This window comes from Callospermophilus lateralis, chromosome X, assembly GCF_048772815.1.
Source record: "Callospermophilus lateralis isolate mCalLat2 chromosome X, mCalLat2.hap1, whole genome shotgun sequence".
Classification (NCBI taxonomy): domain Eukaryota; kingdom Metazoa; phylum Chordata; class Mammalia; order Rodentia; family Sciuridae; genus Callospermophilus; species Callospermophilus lateralis.
Genome location: NC_135325.1, coordinates 102550727 through 102569839, shown reverse-complemented (window position 1 = coordinate 102569839; position 19113 = coordinate 102550727). Strand labels below are relative to the sequence as shown.

Below are 19113 nucleotides of genomic sequence, written 5' to 3'. Positions count from 1 at the left end.
ATGAGGCTGTTTTCTTTTTAATTTTTATTTTTTAGTTGTAGTTGGACACAATATCTTTATTTTATTTATTTATATGTGGTGCTGAGGACCGAACTCAGGGCCTCACACTGTAAGGGTGAAAGAATTGAAGTTAAAGCGTAAAAGTTAAAGTGTAAAAGACCGGGCATTGTAAAGTTTCTAAGCTGCAAGGCCTGAGTTAAAAAAGTAAAGGACCAGGTATTGTTAAGTTCCTCTGCTACCCCCCGAAAACCTGAAATTTCTGTAGCTGTTAGGACAATACCCGAACTGCCCAGTAAATATTCCCACTGACCCTCTGGTTGTTTAATAACCTAGGACCCTGTGTAGCCCGGCACATAGGCAATCAGCCCCCCAAACCAATCAGTTTGAATGTGTACCCCACTTAGGAGTGACCAATCACCCCCGCCCAATCTGTTCCTGCCAATGAATGTACTAATCAAGTCTAAGAATTGTTGTTCAATTTTCCCGTGCCTCATGATGATTTGTTCTGATGTATGCAAAGCCTCCGCCCTCCTCAAAAAGTATGCTTAAGCACGGCTCAACCCCTGCCCAGGGCTCTGGGCTGCTCTCCCTACTTGAGTGAGCACAGAGCCCCAGTGCGTTGGATTGGATCCTCAATAAACCCCTTTTGCTATTGCATGAGTTGGTCACTTGGTGGTCTCCTCCTCTGACGTTTCGCTGGACCCTTACAACACGGGCTAAATGAGCACTCTACCACTGAACCACAACCCCAGCCCTAGGAGGCTGATTTTAAAAGTGAAGGACTCCTTAATCTCTCAGAAGAAATTTCTAGGCAGGATAGATGTTGCAAGGATATTGCTAATGTCTTTTAGCCAAATTTATTGTGATATTCAGGAGAAAAAGCAGAGCAGAAATATTTGAAAAATTTGAACTTAAAAGGCAAAAATAAAACTGGAGCTAAGAGGTCCCACTTGTTAAAGACATTACCACCACTAAAGAAATGCTAAAGACTTTGCCCAGAGCCACCAAGGAAGATAGCTTGGGGGCATCTCAGGAACTGACAAGACCACACCCTCTCAAGCTCAAGGTGAAAATTCTCTTGAGAAGAGTCATGGGGCACCCTTCTTGCAGAAGGGGGCCTAGGAAGATTTTCTACCCTGGTAGGCCACCCAGACACTCAGAGGCTCCTGCAGCAAGGGTCTCTGGAGTCTTGGCTAATGCTCAGGATGGCAGCAGACCTTGGCATCAACCACATGACGCTGGTTCTGTAGGATTACATGATGTTGGAGTTAGGGGGTCATGGAGGTTTCCATCAAGATTTCAAAGGCAGGCCTGGGAGTCCAAGAAAAGTGCAATAGAGTCTGAGTCCCTGCAGGCATAGCCTGAAAAATCAAAATATGGAGATGTGAGGAAGAAACCAAAGCTGTAATGTAGACCTCCCAAATTAAGAAATACCAGTAATGTGGGACATTGTCCTAGTAAACCTGCAGAAATCCAAAAAGAGACAAGCTGATAGAAGGGCCACTTGGCTGCAACCTACAAGTCCACAGGGGCAAAACTACAAAGCCCTTTGGAGAGAACATCATGTTGTGATGAGTCCAGATGCTAGACATGGAGCTACAGGAATCCAGCCCAGCTGGATTTCAGTCTTGTTTTGGTCCTATCCCTTCTTTATATGCCCCTAATTTTGTGAATGAAAATACTTACTGTGTGCCTTCATATATTGGATACTTGTAAATTGCTTTTAATATTACAGGAGCTCACAATGGGAGATTGTCTTGAGCCTCAGAGAAGACTTTGAACTTAAACTTTGAGCAATCTCAGAACTGTTGAGACTATGGTTGATGGATGCATCTTTTTTCTAGAACTTCCTTCTGGTCTCTGTTGTTTCAGATAATAAATTTACTGTTATTCCTCTGGTTTTCCCCTATTGTTATTATACCATTTCTCTGTTTTGGATAGTTTCTTTGGTTTTAGTTTACAGAATTTTATTTTTCACATATGTTAGTGTGGATTTATTTAGAATTGTGCTACTTGTGTTCTTTAATTTCTGTTTGTATTCCACTATTTCTTGAGGAACAGAACTAGTTTTGTTTCCTATACCCTTGCTCAGTCTCATTGATGTAGGATAGGAATGGAAGCTCAGCTCCTCACTGAGCCAATCTGACACTAGTGAAGAGGATGAGGGTGAAACATAGTGGTAATTAGCTCATTCTCAAATCCTCTCATTAAATCTCGTTGATGAGGTCTTGGTAGAGGCTTAACTTACCATTGAAACACATTGACATTATTACTACCAGAGAATCAGTGTATAATACCAGCTTTGCCTCAGAGATGATGGAAGATCAGTTGCCCACTTGGCCCCACTGAAACAGTGTGTGGCAAAGTGAGGCAGGGAAGTTTTTCTCCTGGTTCTGTTTTCTGGAGTAGGGTATGTATTGCCAGAAAGGTTTTGTATTATTAGGCCTCCCTTTTTCAGACCTTTTGTGTTTGGACAACAGACTTTTCTTATAGATGTTACCATTTGTGCTTATTGAGGTTTCTGGGTTGGAGACTTCTTCAGCTTTCTGTCTAGGATCTATAAGACACAATAAGAAAATCGGGAACTCCACTCCTGTCTTTGTTCAAATTCTGAGGTCCCAAGTCCATTCATATCTTTTTTTCCTGCTTTCATAGATTCCTTTTACTTGTTAATTAACCTGACTCCAGAATACTTTAAATTTTGAGAGACAGAGGACATAAAAGCAATTGAGATTATTTTTATGTTGATCAGAGCTGAAAGACTCCCTTTTTATATCTCCATAATATTTTAAACAGTTATGTTCACCACTATGGACATAAGGGTATTGCATTATGACCTGGGGGGGATTAAGTGTGTAAAAAGTGGTTGTGATACTATCATCCCCTAGAACATAGATGCTCTCTCTTTGATTTTGTGTGTCCTGAGGAGGGAAGATACAACACACAACTTTATTTTTCAAAGCCAAATGGTGTTGGAGTCCAAACTGCACACAAATGGCTGGTAGAATTTCTAGCATCCATAACTTTAAGGGTTTCTTCTCTTCTCTGTGGAACCTTCTTAGACTTTTGATTCTTACTTCATCCAAGGGAAAAGAAGGTAGACATGTTTCTTAGTTTTTGTTTACTATTGATTTCCCCATTGTTCTTTCTACTATAGGATAACATCATAATGATCAACACTGATCACTAGTTTGTTTAGCTGCTGTTGTTGAAGAAATCTGAGGTGTCCCTTTCAGTAGGAATTACCACTGTTCATAGATGGACACAACATCTCCCAACTGCTCTTAGCTTTTCTACTCCTGGCAAGCAAATTCTACAGATATTCCATTCCTATATTTGGGATGCTGAGAGGAAGTGTGGCTTATGAACACTATATGACTAGCAGAAATTTTACTCATTTCTCCAAAATATATGTGCATCAAATATGGATTTACACTATTTTGGTTCACTTAATAATTCATTGTCTTTGAAAAAAATCATAATTTTTCCAAGCTGCAATTTCCTCATCTACAAAATGTGGATCATATTAATAGTGGATTAAAAAAAGATAATATTTGAAAGAGTCCTATAACAATATTTGTTAGTATAATAATAAATGATATTGGGAAGAATCATAACTGTGGTGCAGAAAAGTGTAAAGGAGAATGGGGTATGCAGTAACTGTAATGGAATGGCCAGGAGGCCCCATGGCTTGTACTTGGAAATTGTGTATGTGAGTGAAATTATAAAAAGGGCTGGGAAAGGAGGAGAAAAATATCAACTAAAGGTTCAAGGATGATAGGGGTAGAGAAAGCAGCATGGAAGTAGATCCTATAGTCTTCTCAGATGAGTCAGAAAATTAAATTTATCCCTGTATGTACTTGCTCAGCAAACTGGTTTTTAAGGGGGAAGATTGGGGCTTGTGCAGAACTGATGTCAGCCACCAACCTCTCTGTACAATACAAGCTATCAATCAGTGTGTAATTAAAATCTGTGTGTCTGTGCATACTAGGTACAGTCCTGCTACTGGATTGGCTACTCTGAGGTAACATATGAGGTCCACTGAGACTTCCAAGAGTGAAAATCTGCATTCCACATCTCTACAGTGTCATGGTTTTATACCTATGATCACATCCTTCTGCAAAGTGCTTTATGTCCTTTTGTGCATGTGAAAATCATGTTCATCCCTCAAATCCCTTTCCCAAGGCCTAGTGGAGGGGTGATCTGGTCAGGTGCCTTGAGTTTACAGAATTGTCAGTGGGAATGTTTAACTTATTCTGCCAGGAATAGAAAGGGAGGTACCTATCCACTGAGGCACTGTTCCACTCCACCTCCTTAGGATTGGATGAAAGCAAACACCTCCCCCATCAGCACAGAGCACCATGTTCTGAAACTGTGACCAACCAAGGGACTGTGAAGATCATAGGCAGAATATGAGGGGAAATGATCTTCATTTGGAATGCACTCCTCGGAGATTTCTAGTGCAGGAACTCAGAACCCTTAATTTGAGGATGGGGAATATTTGTTTGAAATTGTTTAAGATACCACACCAAAAGGGCTGAGGAAGGAGGGACAGAAAGGAACTAGCAGGAAGATGGGTAGTATCCCTGCCACTGGCAAACACTCCCTTTGGCTACCAATTTCAATGTCAATCTCAGTTCAAGGTTCTTACAGTATTACACCAAGTGTATATTTGTTTCTTCCCACCGATCATGGTCAAGGCTCATCTAATCCTGTACTTGACTATATTTAAGTTTCAGATTTTATTCAAGTAAGAATTTTAGGGCTAGTTGGTTGCCCTAAAATGGGCGATGAAACACCATGTATTCTATATTGAGAATTCAGAAGCTATATCCTCCAGCAATCTACTCAGGCCTCTGCTCCACACCCACTTACCCCTTCACCCACAGCCTCCACCTGCAAGCCCAGCACGTGCTATCCAATATCCCCTCCTCCCCCCCTCCCCCAATCTCTCCTCCCCCAACTTCAGCTTCTCAAGCACTTCTTCCCTTCTCTGGGACTTGGCTGCCGCCTCCCAGACGGCGACCACACTTCCCACCTTCGGCCAGGACCACCAGCAGCCCTAACCTCTCCCCCACACTCCGAGGGTGCTCTCTTCCCTCTGACCAGGAGTTATTTGCCTGGCCCCACCGGTTTTTTCTTTGCTGCGGACAACGTCAGACTCCGTGCCTGGTGGTAGCCGCCATCTCCTGGCCCTTGAAATCCCGAGCTCCCAGCTGAAGCGCAGACACCTCCACCCAAGCCCCCAACGCCCTGCCAGCCACTGCTATGGCCAGTAGGAGTGCCACGCACAGCCTCGCTGCCGCCTGCCCAACGGCCACCAGGGACTCACGGGGAACAGACAGTAAGAAGCGGGAAGCACCTGCACTCAAGGTTGGTGAGAGGAACTCTTCCTCTCAGGTTTTGGTGAAACCGGGGCACAGAGAGGGGCCGCTACAGCCCAACAAGCAGAAGCGGCTAGCAACTTATCGCTCGCTGGTCCATTATTTGAGGGGCCGTGCGGTGAGCACTTGGAGCAGCGCCCGGCTCCTGGGCTTCCAGGGTAAGCTACACAGCTATACGGTGCTGAGGCTGCCCGAGATACTGACTGAGCGCCAGCTGGCACTGGGCACCCTCAACAAGGTTTTCGCCTCTCAGTGGCTAAACTCCAGGCAGGTGGTGTGTGGCACCAAGTGTAACACGCTCTTTGTGCTGGACGTGCAGTCGGGCCAAATCAATCGCATCCCCTTGCTGCGGGACAGGGTGCCCATTCTGTCCCGGAATCAGCCAACGACTGGCATCCATGCCATTGAACTAAATCCCTCTAAGACGCTTTTGGCTACGGGGGGTGAAAATCCCAACAGCCTGGCGGTCTACCAGCTACCCACCCTGGATCCCTTGTGCCTGGGTGACCGACATGCTCACAAAGACTGGATCTTCTCCATAGCCTGGTTGAGTGATACTGTGGCTTTGAGTGGCTCCCGCGATGGCACCATGGCCCTGTGACAGGTGGATCCTGACAGAAATGGTAGCATTGCCTGGCAAAACGATGGAAAGTTCCCTGTGTATACCCACATCTATCCAAAGCACATAGAGGCTATCCCCAAGGCCAACATAGGTAACCACAGAGTGCGGGCCCTGGCCTTCAGTGGCATGAACCAGGAACTGGGAGCCACGTCCGTGGATGGCTACTTCCACCTGTGGAAAGCTGGAAACACCCTATCCAGGCTGCTGTCCTTCAGGCTGTTCTATGGCCACGAAAGCATGTGCCTAACCTACTGCAATGACTTTTCCCTGTATATGGTGGGCTCTTATTCTCATGTATCCTTCTTGGATCTGCGCAGAGGCCACCAAAACATTTGGCCCTTGAGTCCCTATGAGTGTGGAACAGGTGTGCGCTCCCTGAGTGTCTACCAGCACATAGTGACTGTGGGCACAGGCCTTGGCTCCCTGCTCTTCTATGACATACATGCTCAGAAGTTCCTGGAAGAGAGGGCCTCAGCCAGTCTAGACTCCTTTCTGGGACCCACAGGGAAGAAGCTCAAACTCACCTGTGGCAGAGGCTGGCTCAACCATGATGAACTCTGGGTGAATTACTTTGGTGGTGTGGAGGAGTTCCCCAATGCCCTCTACACTCATTGCTACAACTGGCCTGAGATGAAGCTTTTTGTGGCTGGGGGACCTCTCCCTTCAGGCCTCCATGGGCACTATGCAGGCCTCTGGAGTTAAGGCCTCATTTTCAAAGTGCATAAATTTACATATCATTTCAGTGTAACCTTCCTTCTTCATGCTGCAGTTGTTTTAGTTCTTTCTTTTGTCCTACAGGTGTAATTGGCTCAACTTCAACTATGAGGAGAGGGAGAGGGAGAGGGAGAAAGTATAAGGATTTGTCTACATCCTCTTTAGCATTTGTTATTTTTTTCCTTTTTGACAGTAGCCATTTTAATTAGGATGAAGTTGAATCTCAAGGTAGTTTTTGACTTACTAATCCTTGATGGCTAAAGTTATTGAAGATATCTTCAATAGCCAAAGATATTTATTTTTTGAGAGGGAGAAGGAGAGGAGGCAGGAGGGAGAGAAGGGAGAGGGAAAGAGAATCAAAACTTTAAAGCCAGTTGCTATGGTGCACACCTGTGATCCCAGTGGCTTGGAAGGCTGAGACAGGAGAATAACAAGTGCAAAGCCAGCCTCAGTAACTTAGTGAGCCTTAAGCAACTTAGGGAGGCCCTGTCTCTAAATAAAAATAAAAAGGGCTTGGGATGTGGCTCTGTGGGCAAGTGCCATGGATTCTATCCCTGGTACCAAACCAAAAAAAAAAAAAAAAAAAAAGTTTGACCTTTAAGACTTTTCTGCATATTCCTAACATGATGATTTTGACTTTTCATAAAAAAAAAAGTTTTGTCTAATCCTTAGTTAACATTCTGTCTTTGAGTGATTCACATATTCTCTCTGCATTAAGGAGATCCAATGGTGGTTTCACAATTATGCAATTATATTTCTTTTCTTTTTTTCTTCTTTTATTACTGGTATTAAAATAGTATTGTTTTGGGTTATTTTTCATAGCACATATATGGCATATTATGAATATTTTCTAATAAACAGGATTTTACATTGTTCCAGAGAGTTAGCTATAGTTTTTGTTTTTGTTTTTTGGTACTAGGGGATTGAACTCAGGGACATTCGACCACTGAGCCACATCCCTAGCCCTATTTTGTATTTTATTTAGAGAAATGGCCTCACTAAGTTGTTTAGTGCCTCACTTTTGCTGAGGCTGGCTTTGAACTCGCAATCCTCCTGTCTAAGCTTCACAAGCTGCTGGGATGGCAGTCATGTGCCACTCTACCAGGCATTAGCTGTAGTTTTATAGCATTGGAAAATGCATTCCAAGTTCTAGATCACCTACTTTGGGGAAATTTTCATTTGTAAAATGCGGTCAGAGTGTATATTGTATGTTGTAGGTAAGTGCATTTTTTTTTTTAGTGGTGCTGGGGGTCAGACTCAAGGTCTCACAAGCACCTACATACCCACGCCTAAAATAGTTTTGTTAAGTTTTTCTCATATTGCAAAAGTTGTTATTGTATCTTATGTTTGTTTCAAAATCCCAATTGGTTAGGACACTTTGAGAATATTACTGTTCTGCTTATTTGAATGCTAAAGGTTAATCTGAAAATTGAATCAATGTTTTCTCTTCTTAGCTTTATTTAAGTTTATATGTTCTGTCCTTAAATAGATAAAAGAATGTGTATTTTTCCATGTCTTTCCTTAAAACAGTCAAGACTTGTGAATATATTAGAATTGTTATGGTTTTGGAACATGCACAAAATTTCTCGCCTTCATTCAAAGCAGGGATTCTGAGTGTAAATATAGAATGTATGGCAGACTGGCCAGAATGTATAAGGATCCAAGGTATAGACAATATTTTTTCCATTGTTATTTTTAATATCAAATGTTATATTTGAGCATACTTGAAATTTCTTAATTTTGTTTACAAGAAAAAAAATGCAAAGAAGAAAAATGAGCCCATTCAGTTTATTCTGAAAAAATTCCCAATTTGTAAAGTAAATAACATTAAAATTTCAAGAAGGGATGCTGGCATTTAAATAGGTTATGTTGAAAAAAAGAACTATGAAGTTCAGAAAAATACAAATAGTGCACTGCTATAAAAACATGTTGGTTTCTCCATATGTGAGAACATGGGAAGTAAAAAGAAGATTGGGCCTTCCTCAACACTGGCCAAGTTGTGCTGACCTTGGATTGGTATTGTGTCGTGTCTCCTTTTCCTTAAATATTTTTGCATTTGTGCTTCCTTTGTGTCTGTATGCTACATTCAGTTCAGTAGCAATCCTGAATAAAAAGAGTTTACAAATCTAAAAAGTCACCTTTTGTTTATAGAGATTATTTTAACAGATTCATATAATATTTGTTACAAAGCAGTAAAATGAGTTCATACTTGTAAATCAAACTCAATTGTAAATGTCTGGACAACAGGGACTGTCACTGGCATCTTATATTCCCTCATATCTCCACTAATGACTAGAAAACCAAAGCTAATCAGTTATTACTTAATGAATGTTTCTGCCTCTGGAGACTAAAATTCAAGATTTTAATAAGTAGATATTTACTCTTGAATAATATAGGATTTGGTTGATACCCCTATTTTTCTTTAAATTTGCCCTAATTCATTTTTAACTCAGGCCATGGTGCTTTATCCATTCATATACTTAACTCATATGTGAAAACTGAAGATGAAATAAAATATATAAAGTTTATATAGCTAGAAATTTTTTATACTATAAATCAGACTTTTAACCTGCAAATAGTTAGATTTGATGATTTCCTTAAAATTTTTTTTCAGAAACTAATTTGAAAGACCTCATTTTGTAGATTATTTTTTAACCTAAATTATATATTGGCTAAAAATCTTAAGTTTCACCCAAGAACTAACCAAAGTACTTGTTGTCTTTTTCCTACATGTAGTAGGGGATTTTTACAGTAATTTTGTAATTGTTGTGGGACACTGAGAGAATGTTTTCAGAGGAAATAACACTTTCTATTTGGGGTGGGATTTTAAAGTAGATGTAGAAGTCAAATCTCTAGTCTTAGCTGGATACTGAATGAGCAGCATCACTGACTCACTATAAACATTCTTATATCTGAAGGTATATCTTATATCTGGGGGTATATCACAGGGTTTGGCTTTTTAATAACTAAATAGCCTAACTATGAGTGTATTTATATTTTTCAAATGTCTAGTTATTTTGAAATATTTTACAGTCCTAGGACAAAGTACTCTATAAAAGTATACTGAATAGTGTAAACTGTGAGTGTGAAATATATTTTTTAAATGCCATGCCAGCACTCCTAGAAGCCAATAAATTAAATTCACTTAAAATATAGAAGGGGATACAAATCTGTATGTACAATTTAGCTGACAGAGCTGCCTGAAACACCTAGTTACTTATAAACATTCATAAAATTGTTAATTGTTTGTGTCTACCTGTTCATATATTCTTTTCCCAGGCATACTTTTGACTCAAAAGTTTGTGTTCTTCCCCTCTACTCTTTAGAAGGACTTTATTTCTGGCTTCAAAAAAGTGGGGAGAAGAATTGCTAGCCAAAAATAACCACTGAAATAAATTTAGGAGATTCCTTTGGCAAAAATTCATCTGTTAAATATACTTTTGCATCAGTAATTAACATAATTGAATTATGCAGAGGTTGATTTTATCTGCCTGTATTCAGAGTTGAATAAGTTCTCAATTTTTTATTAATTGCTAGTTTAGAGTTATTTTAGAAAGTAATTTGCAAAGTCCTTCTGAATGTTTTACTGACAACTCCTTAATTTCGACAAATATGAGGTAACTCAGCTATGCTAATCATGTTGTGTGAGCTGCTCAGGGATGCAGTTCAGTGAGAACAATGTAGACTAATATGAAACAGTCTGGCTACACTACAGGTGTTTGCTTTTAAGGGATGTGATTTTAAAATCTGTTGAAAATGACTGTCTAAAAGTATTTCCCTCCACTTACTGCTATAAATCCAGAGACATCTTCCACTGGTGTTGGTATCAGTGAAAGGGCAATGTGTTTGCAGGAGGTTGCTATGAAATAGTCTGATCCTTAGGAAGCAGAGTTCTTTAACTAATATGTTTAACTTTATACAGACATTGCTCCTTATTTCACATACCCTTTCTCCGTTTTTCTTCTATTAAATTCTCTGTGACTTCCCATTGAGAATCAAGTTCTCAACTTCTTCATGCATAGTGGATCTTCTGTTATTTTTATTATAGTTCCTATTAGATTCTAATGCAGTTAACTATATGGGTGTCTAACTCTCCTTTTCCATTTGAATGTGAACTGAATTATTCTAACATCTACTACAGTAGTTGCCATATATGGCAGTGGGATAGCCAGAAAAATTACTAAAACATCAATTCCTTGGAAAAATTATTTTATCAGATTAGTTGACCATAACATTAGATAATATAGGAGTAAGTTGACAGATGAAGAAAATCCTTAAAAAAGGATCCATGCATGATAGTGATCATGGTAATTCACAGCATAGAATAATATGATAGCAGAAACTTGAAATTTTATTGGTACATAATAATGATATAGAATAGTGGATTTCATTGTAGCATATTTGTTCAGGTACATAGCATAATTTGATCAATTTCTTTTCTCAGGACCTTCCCTTGTCACAGTTCCCTCTTCTTCAGTTTTCCTGCAATCCCTTTCTCTCTTTTTTTTTTCTCTCTAGCTTCTGCATGATAGAAATCATGTAGCCCTTGACTTTCTGAGTCTGGCTTATTTCATTTAATATGACACTTTCTGGTTCCATCTATTTTTTAAATATTTAATTGATTTTATTGTTTTAAATACATGACAGTGGGATGCATTACAATTCTTATTACACAAATAGAGTACAATTTTTCATATCTCTGGTTCCATCTATTTTCTTGCAAATGACACAATTTCATTTGTCCTTATGGGCCAATAAAACTTCATTGTATGAATGAAAACATTTATTAATAAAAGATTTTTCCCCAGGGATCATATTGCATCTGGATACCAAAATAAAATGGAAAAAATATTATTTTAGAATCATAAACACCTGGATGTGAACTGTAGCTCTATTGTTTGTTTATTTAATCACTGTGTTTGTGTTACTTAGCTTCTCTAAATCTGACCTTATATTACTAATCTTTCAATCTTCAGTGTCTAGCATACTTCCTGATGTATAGTGATTGCATTGGTATGAATTTTCTTCCTATCTACATCCTTACCAATTCTATGAGTGGTGTATATATTTTTGCTTGATTATTACAAAAGAAGTTTATATGCATTGTGGAAAGTTGGACATACAAATAAAAATATAAATTTCCTCTAGTGAGAGATTGCTACTGTGAACATGGTAGTGCATATCTTTTGTACATTGTGTGCCTAATTTTGTAGTTGCCACTTAAATAAGATTATTTTTTACAGGTTGTATTATAGACTTCTTTTTTTTTAGTTTAATGATTTTCATTAAACTAATCATCTTTTTTTAAATAGTTATTTTTTAGTTGTAGTTGAACACAATACTTTTATTTTTATTTATTTTTATGTGGTGCTGAGGATTGAACCCAGGGCCTCACACATGCTAGGCGAGCACTCTACCACTGAGCCACAACCCCAGCCCAACTAATCATTTCTCTATGCCAGTAAATATTCTTGTTTTCTAACACTCAGGGTTACTTTAATGTGTATAGGCTTAAACTCAAAATTAATGATGTGATGCAATACTCAGGAAATTGTTCTTATCACCAGAAATTACTGACATAAAACATGAGATATTTAACCAAATGTAAGATTGTATATTCAATTAAACATCAAGAGTTTATTATTAGTACTACACCAGATATGGAATATTTTTACTATCCCTCCAGATAGTTGCTTAATTCAGATATTTTCAGTCTTTGGAGCACATTTCAGTCTTTGGAGCTACTTATACATATTTTAAAAAAGAGATGCTTAAGCCTCAATTCAGATGTACAGTAAGAGAATTTCCCTACGAAAGTACTATTTTATATGAGTTTTTTTTCAAATTAATCTATTAAAAAGACAGTAATAAAGAATGTCTGCCTTATAGGTTTATAGTGCAGCAAGGACTAAAGATAGCTACTTTATTCATTATAAAAATTAACCAATTGTAAGAAAAGTAAATATAGAATTATAGATATTTACTAAGGGCACCAAGTCTATGAACAGAATTTACAATTAATTCTGCCTGGTGTGGTTATAAAGGACTCCCAAAAGAGGCTATGCTTAGGCTGAGTCTCAAAAGTAAAATAAGAGTGGAAAACGAGAAACAATATTGACTGAAAATACATTGTATCTGGGATACATGGGCATGTATACATTCAGGGCTGTTACAATATGGCTTTGTGAAATTTGAGGTGTCTCCAGTATTTCCAGATGGAAATGTATGGCTGTCACTTAAAAAATGAACCTGGAGTTCATAAGAAAAGTTAGGGCTGGAAATACAGGTGTTCGAGTAATCACCATAGAAATGGTATTTGGGAAAGTTGAAGAGGTGTGCAGTGTCACACAAGCTGGTTCTGATTCTTATTCCAAAATTTATCTATTTTTAAAAGATCTACATTTTGACTTACACATGAGTTACTATATTCCTGGCAAATAGTAGGTAATTAATAACTCAGGTGAATAGACAAATGGACTATTTCTTTAGTGAACATTAAATACTACTTAGTGACACCCCCAAGCAGTATTTTTATCATTCATTTGTTAATGATCAATTTTACATTTACCTAATGCAATCACATTAACCCAAAGAAGATAAAGAAATTCTGTCAAGTGTTTCTGTTCTTTAAATGAATAAATAAGTCTGCATTTTGTTTAGATGTGTTTTTGCATCCTTTATAGAATATAGGTCATTCTAGAGTTGGGAAAATAGAAAGCTAAATATTGATGATACCTTCCTTATAAATGACTTCTTGTTTTTCCATTTTGGAGGTACAGTTCACTGAAGCAAACACATTGATGATGTCAATGAGAGTAATGGTGCTATTTTCACCCTTTCTAATGCCATTATTGTGCCATTCTCTGTTTCAACCTAAGGCATTAATGTTTCATGTTGATTAAATTTTAACGCCTAAATTGCCCTTTTATGTTACACACAAATGATAAACTTGAATGTTCCAGTCAGAGGGAAGAAACTTCAGTTTCTTCTAGGATTCTAGTAAATTTATCAAAAAACATCCCCCTACACCTCAGAAATGGCTCATTTTTGGTTTTCTTTTTTTTACTTACCTAGAAAAAAAGAGTTGTATGTGTGTTTTGTTCTAATTATATCTTGTATGACTAAAACTGATACCATTTTGCACAATAGATGAATTTCTTGACATCAGTATATACAGCACATTTTGAAAAATGGAATTATATATTCCCCCACTGACTTATTATAAGTGTCATCTTTATACAGACTGGTTTCCAGTTGACAGTGATTTCTACCATGTTGCTATTTCCTTCACTTATGAGACAAGTGCTTTAGTCTTCAAATAAAAGTTAAGTGATGTGATAGAATCCCTTATTTCAAAGTATGTTAAAGGATACTTTCAGAATGTGACAAAATGACCTTGAATTAATTTGTGTTAAAATTAAGAACAGATAAAATAAAAATGGAATTTCTTAAAATAGGACATCCTATAATTTGATTTCCTCTGTATGTATTTGTCACAAGCTAGAGCAAATTCTGAGATACTCTCCTACTTTATGTAGAAAGGAGCTCCCTATTTTTCCCCTCAGGTCTTTCTTTATAAATATTGCCCTAAGCAAAAACATTTGACTTATGGATACTCCCAGGGAATGATAAATGATCATTTTTTTACTTCACTATTTTATCTTTACAAAACAAAGTTTTAAATTAGTTTTTAAAAAGACTGAGCATCATCAAGTAAGCTGGAAGTTCGGCTCCAGAAGTAATAACAATGTAAAGGTTTCATTAATTAACATCTTTATTCATTTCTTAAGGATCTATATTAATACTGGGATTCAATGTTATATATTTGTATATGCAGGACACAACATAATATAATATAACATAACAATTTCATTCCCTTCTTCTGCTTTACTGGTTTCCCTTTTTGTTAGAGCCAATTTTCCACTCTTTCTTTTCTCCAGCTTCCACATGAGAGAAAACATTTGACCCTGAACTTTCTGAATCTGGCTTATTTTACCTAACATTATTTTCTCTAGTTTCATCCATATTCTTACAAATAAAATAAACATGTTCTTTATGTCTGAATAATATTTCATTGTGTGTGTGCACACACACATACACACACAATGAAATATTATTCAGACATAATCATTCATAAAATATTATTCAGACATAATCATTCATATATCCATGGACATCTAAGCTGGTTCCATAGTTTGTCTTTTATGAATTGTGCTGCTATAAACATGGGTATGTATGTATCACTATAGTATGATGACTTTACTTCCTTTGGGTACATGCCTACTAGCAGTATACCAGGATCATAAGAATATTCTATCCCTAGTTGTTTGAGGATACTGTGTAGTGATTTACACAGTAGTTGTACAAAGTTATAATCCCTAAACTGTGTATAAGTTTTTGTTCACCACATTCTTTTTTTAATTTAATTGATTTTATTTTTTAAAAAACACAACAGTGGAATGCATTACAATTATTATTATACATATAGAGCACAATTTTTCATATATTTGTATATAAAATATATTCATGCCAATTCATGTTTTTATACATACACTTTGTTTTTTTTTGTTGCATTACAATTCTGATTACACATATATACCACAATTTTTCATATCTCTGGTTGTGTATAAAGTATGTTGACACCCAATTCATGTCTTCATACATGTACTTTGGATAATGATGTCCATCACATTCCACCGTCCTTGCTAATCCCCTGCCCCCTCCCTTTCCCTCCCTCCCCTCTTCCCTATCTAGAGTTCATCTATTCCCTCTCATGCTCCCCCTCCCTACCCCACTATGTTTCCCACATTCTTACGAATATTGATTGAGATTTGTATTTTTAATGATTGTCATTCTACTGAAATGAGATGAAATCTCATTGTGGTTTTCAATATTTGCATTTCCCTGATGCCTAAAGTTGTTGAACAACTTTTCATATATTTGTTGTTCATTCATATTTCTCCTTCTGAGAAATGACTCTGTCAAAAATTTTCGTTCTATGGGTTCTTCTTTCATGTCCTGAATTTTTTCCTTTGCTTTTTGGAAGATTCTTTGGAAGATTCTTCCTAAAGTTATTTCATTAACTTTAGGAGTCCTATAGAAGAACTCATTACATACACATGTATATTAGAGTGTTGACCTTATATTTACTTCTAGGAGTTGCATAGTTTCTGGTCTAATCCAAGGTCTCTTTTCCATTTTGAGTTAACTTTTTTGCATGGTGAGATATAATATGTATTTTCATTTTTCCCAGCACTGTTTGTTAAAAAGGCTGTCTTTTTTCTTTAATAAAAGAGCTTTATTTGGCTCATGGTTCTGAAAGTTCAAGGTCAAGAGGCTGTATCTAGTGATGACCTTCTTACTTTTTAATTTTTAATTTGTTATATATGACAACAGAATGCATTATAATTCATATTATACATATAGAGCACAATTTTTCATATCTCTAGTTGTACACAAAGTAGAGTCACATCCTTTGTCTTCATACATGTACTTAGGGGTAATGATGACCATTGCATTCCACTGTCTTTCTTCCCCCATGCCTGTTCCCTTCCCCTCCCTTCTCTTTTCCCCTTTGCCCTATCTAAAGCTCATTTAATCATCCCACCCACCCTCAGCATATTATGATTCAGCATCCTTAAATCAGAGAAATCATGTGGTATTTGTTTTGGGGAATTAGCTAATTTCACTTAGCAATATATACTCCAGCTCCATCCGTTTACCTGCCATGATTTTATTCCCTTTTATTGCTGAGTATATACCATTGTGTATATATACCACATTTTCTTTATCCATTCATTTACTAAAGGGCATCTATGTTGGTTCCATAGTTTAGCTATTGTGAATTGTGCTACTGCAATCATCGATGTGGCTGTGTCCCTGTAGTATGATGTTTTTAAGTCCTGTGGGTATAGTCCGAGGAGAGGGATAGCTGGGTCAAATGGTGGTTCCATTCCCAGTTTTCCAAGAATTCTCCACACAGCTTGCAGTCCCACCGGCAACGTGTGAGTGTGCCTTTTTCCCCCACATTCTCGAAAAAGGCTGTCTTTTCTACAGTGCATATTTTTAGTATGTTTGTCAAGGACCAGATGATGGTAATTGTGTGGGTTTGTCTCCTATTCTATTCCATTTGTTGAAGTGTATGTTTTTATGCCAGGACCATGCTAATTTTGTTACTATAGCTCTGAAGCATAATTTCAAATTAGGTATTGTGATGCCTTCAGTACAGTTACTTTTGCACAGAATTGCTTTGGTTTCTCTGGTTCTTTCATTCTTTCATTTGATTTTTAGTACTCTGTTTCTAGTTCTGTGAAGAATTTAATTAGTGTTTTGATGGGAATTGCATTGAATCTGTACATTGCTTTTGGTGATTTGGCCAATTTAATAATATTAGTTTTGACTCTACACAAACATGGAAGGTCTTTCCATCTTCTGATGTTTTGTTGATTGTTTCCTTTAGTTTTGTATAATTTTCATTGTAAAAATCTTTCACTTCTTTGGTTAGATATAGTCCAAGGTATTTTATATTTTTGAGGCAACTGTGAATGCATATGCATTCCTGATTAATTTTTCAGCAGATTCATTTTTGTCAAACAAAATAGCTATTGAGCTGGGCACAGTGTACACACCTCCAAAACTTTATAAAGCCCCAACAACTGAGAAAAGGCATACTTCAGACTTTTAAAATATCATAAAACAAAGGGACCTAACATACATCTGCATAATATTTCATTCAACAAAGCTAAATTAGTTATCTCTTTATAATAAGCCTTGGGCTGGGAGGTTTATCTTAGCTTAAACACATCAAATCAGTATAATCAAAATGGTAATTTCAACCACCAGTACCACTTTGAGTGAGAGATTTACCACCAGAAACAATAGCAATTTAAGAGCAAAGAATATATCAACATATGCTATAATAATTATTACTAATTTTTCTGCGACTCTATTAACCAAAGGTTAGTGAGAATGAGAATTCATATAGAGTAGGCTGAAAAAATTAAGCATTAATACTTGTATGCCAAATTGAATTGAAAGAAAGGGTAAAAATAAAGAAAATAGATGGGAAAGGAGAAAAAAGAAATTAGAGTGGTAGGAAGAGAGACCTAAGTTAAAATGAGAAGATATTTTAGTTAGCTTTTTTGTTGCTGTGACCAAAAGACCTGACAGAAACAATAAGATGAGGAAAAATTTATTTTAAGGATCATTATTTCAGAAGTTTCAGTCCATAGAAGATCAGCTCCATTCCTTAGGGCTTAAAGTGAGGCAGAACATCATGGCATTTGACAAGAACAATTTCAAAGGAAGAAAAGTATATGTGGGTCTCACAGTTTCAGATTTCTCAATCTATAGATGGCCAACTCCATTCCTTGGGGCTCAAAGTGAGGCAGAAAATCATGGCAAAAGAGTGTAGTGGAGGAAAGCATATCAAGGCATGATCAGGAAACACACAAACTGAGAGAGAGAGAGAGAGAGAGAGAGAGAGAGAGAGAGAGAGAGAGAGAGAGAGAGAGAGAGAGAACGCTCCCTCATGGACACAATATGAATCCTAAAGTCATATTGGCAAGGAACCATCTCCTCCTCCATTCACACACTACCTGCCTACAGCAACCACCCAGTTAATCCCTATCATCAGATTAGTGGACACATTAGGTTTTGGCTCTCATAACCCAATCAACTCTAAATTTCTTGCATTATCTCAAACATGAACTTTTGGGGAATACCTTCCATCTAAACAATAACAGGAGAAAAAAATGACGAAGGAGAGGAGATAGAAACAGGGAATAGAATACATATCTAGAGAGGATCCCATTAATTGACAAAAATATGCAAAATTAGAACTCTGACAAAACGCAAAATGTGGGAAGACACTGGGAGTCACTTCAAGTCAAGTAGTAAATACAACCACTGTCACATAGAGATTTGGTTTTCTTCTTGCTGAGGTGTTTGAAATGGGGGCCCTTTTCTCCTGATTTTCTTCTCCTAATGATGAGGAAGTTTGTGTGACTCAAATATGCTGTTTGTTTTCAGCTCTGACCCAAACAAGTTAATCTCAGTAGAGTTAAGTTCCACCCACTCTTTGCTTAGCCTCCTTTGGTTAGGAGACCATTGTCTAAGTAAAAGCAAACTTCACCCTTAAATTGGCTTTGTTATTTTGACTGTGAATGGGAGTATAAGTCTGGCAAGGCTGATGGTCAGCCATCTCATCTTCTTTGCCCATAGATAAATCTAGACTGCATTGTGTCCCTCCAGAAACCTCAGTCCATGTCCTATGGGGGAAGTGTGTGAAGTGAGACACATTAATGTTGCATCCATTCTGAGCATGTGGTGATGACAGAGAAGTTCCCCACTTTCTACCCAATCATGATCTGTCCCCCTTTCACTCTCTGTCAT

The 19113-nt window shown here is 37.5% G+C and overlaps 1 pseudogene; it reads left to right on the top strand.

Moving 5' to 3' along the window:
* The first annotated feature begins 5268 nt into the window (after positions 1-5268).
* Positions 5269-6708, top strand: LOC143638671 (DDB1- and CUL4-associated factor 12-like protein 2; annotated as a pseudogene).
* The last annotated feature ends 12405 nt before the right edge of the window (positions 6709-19113 follow it).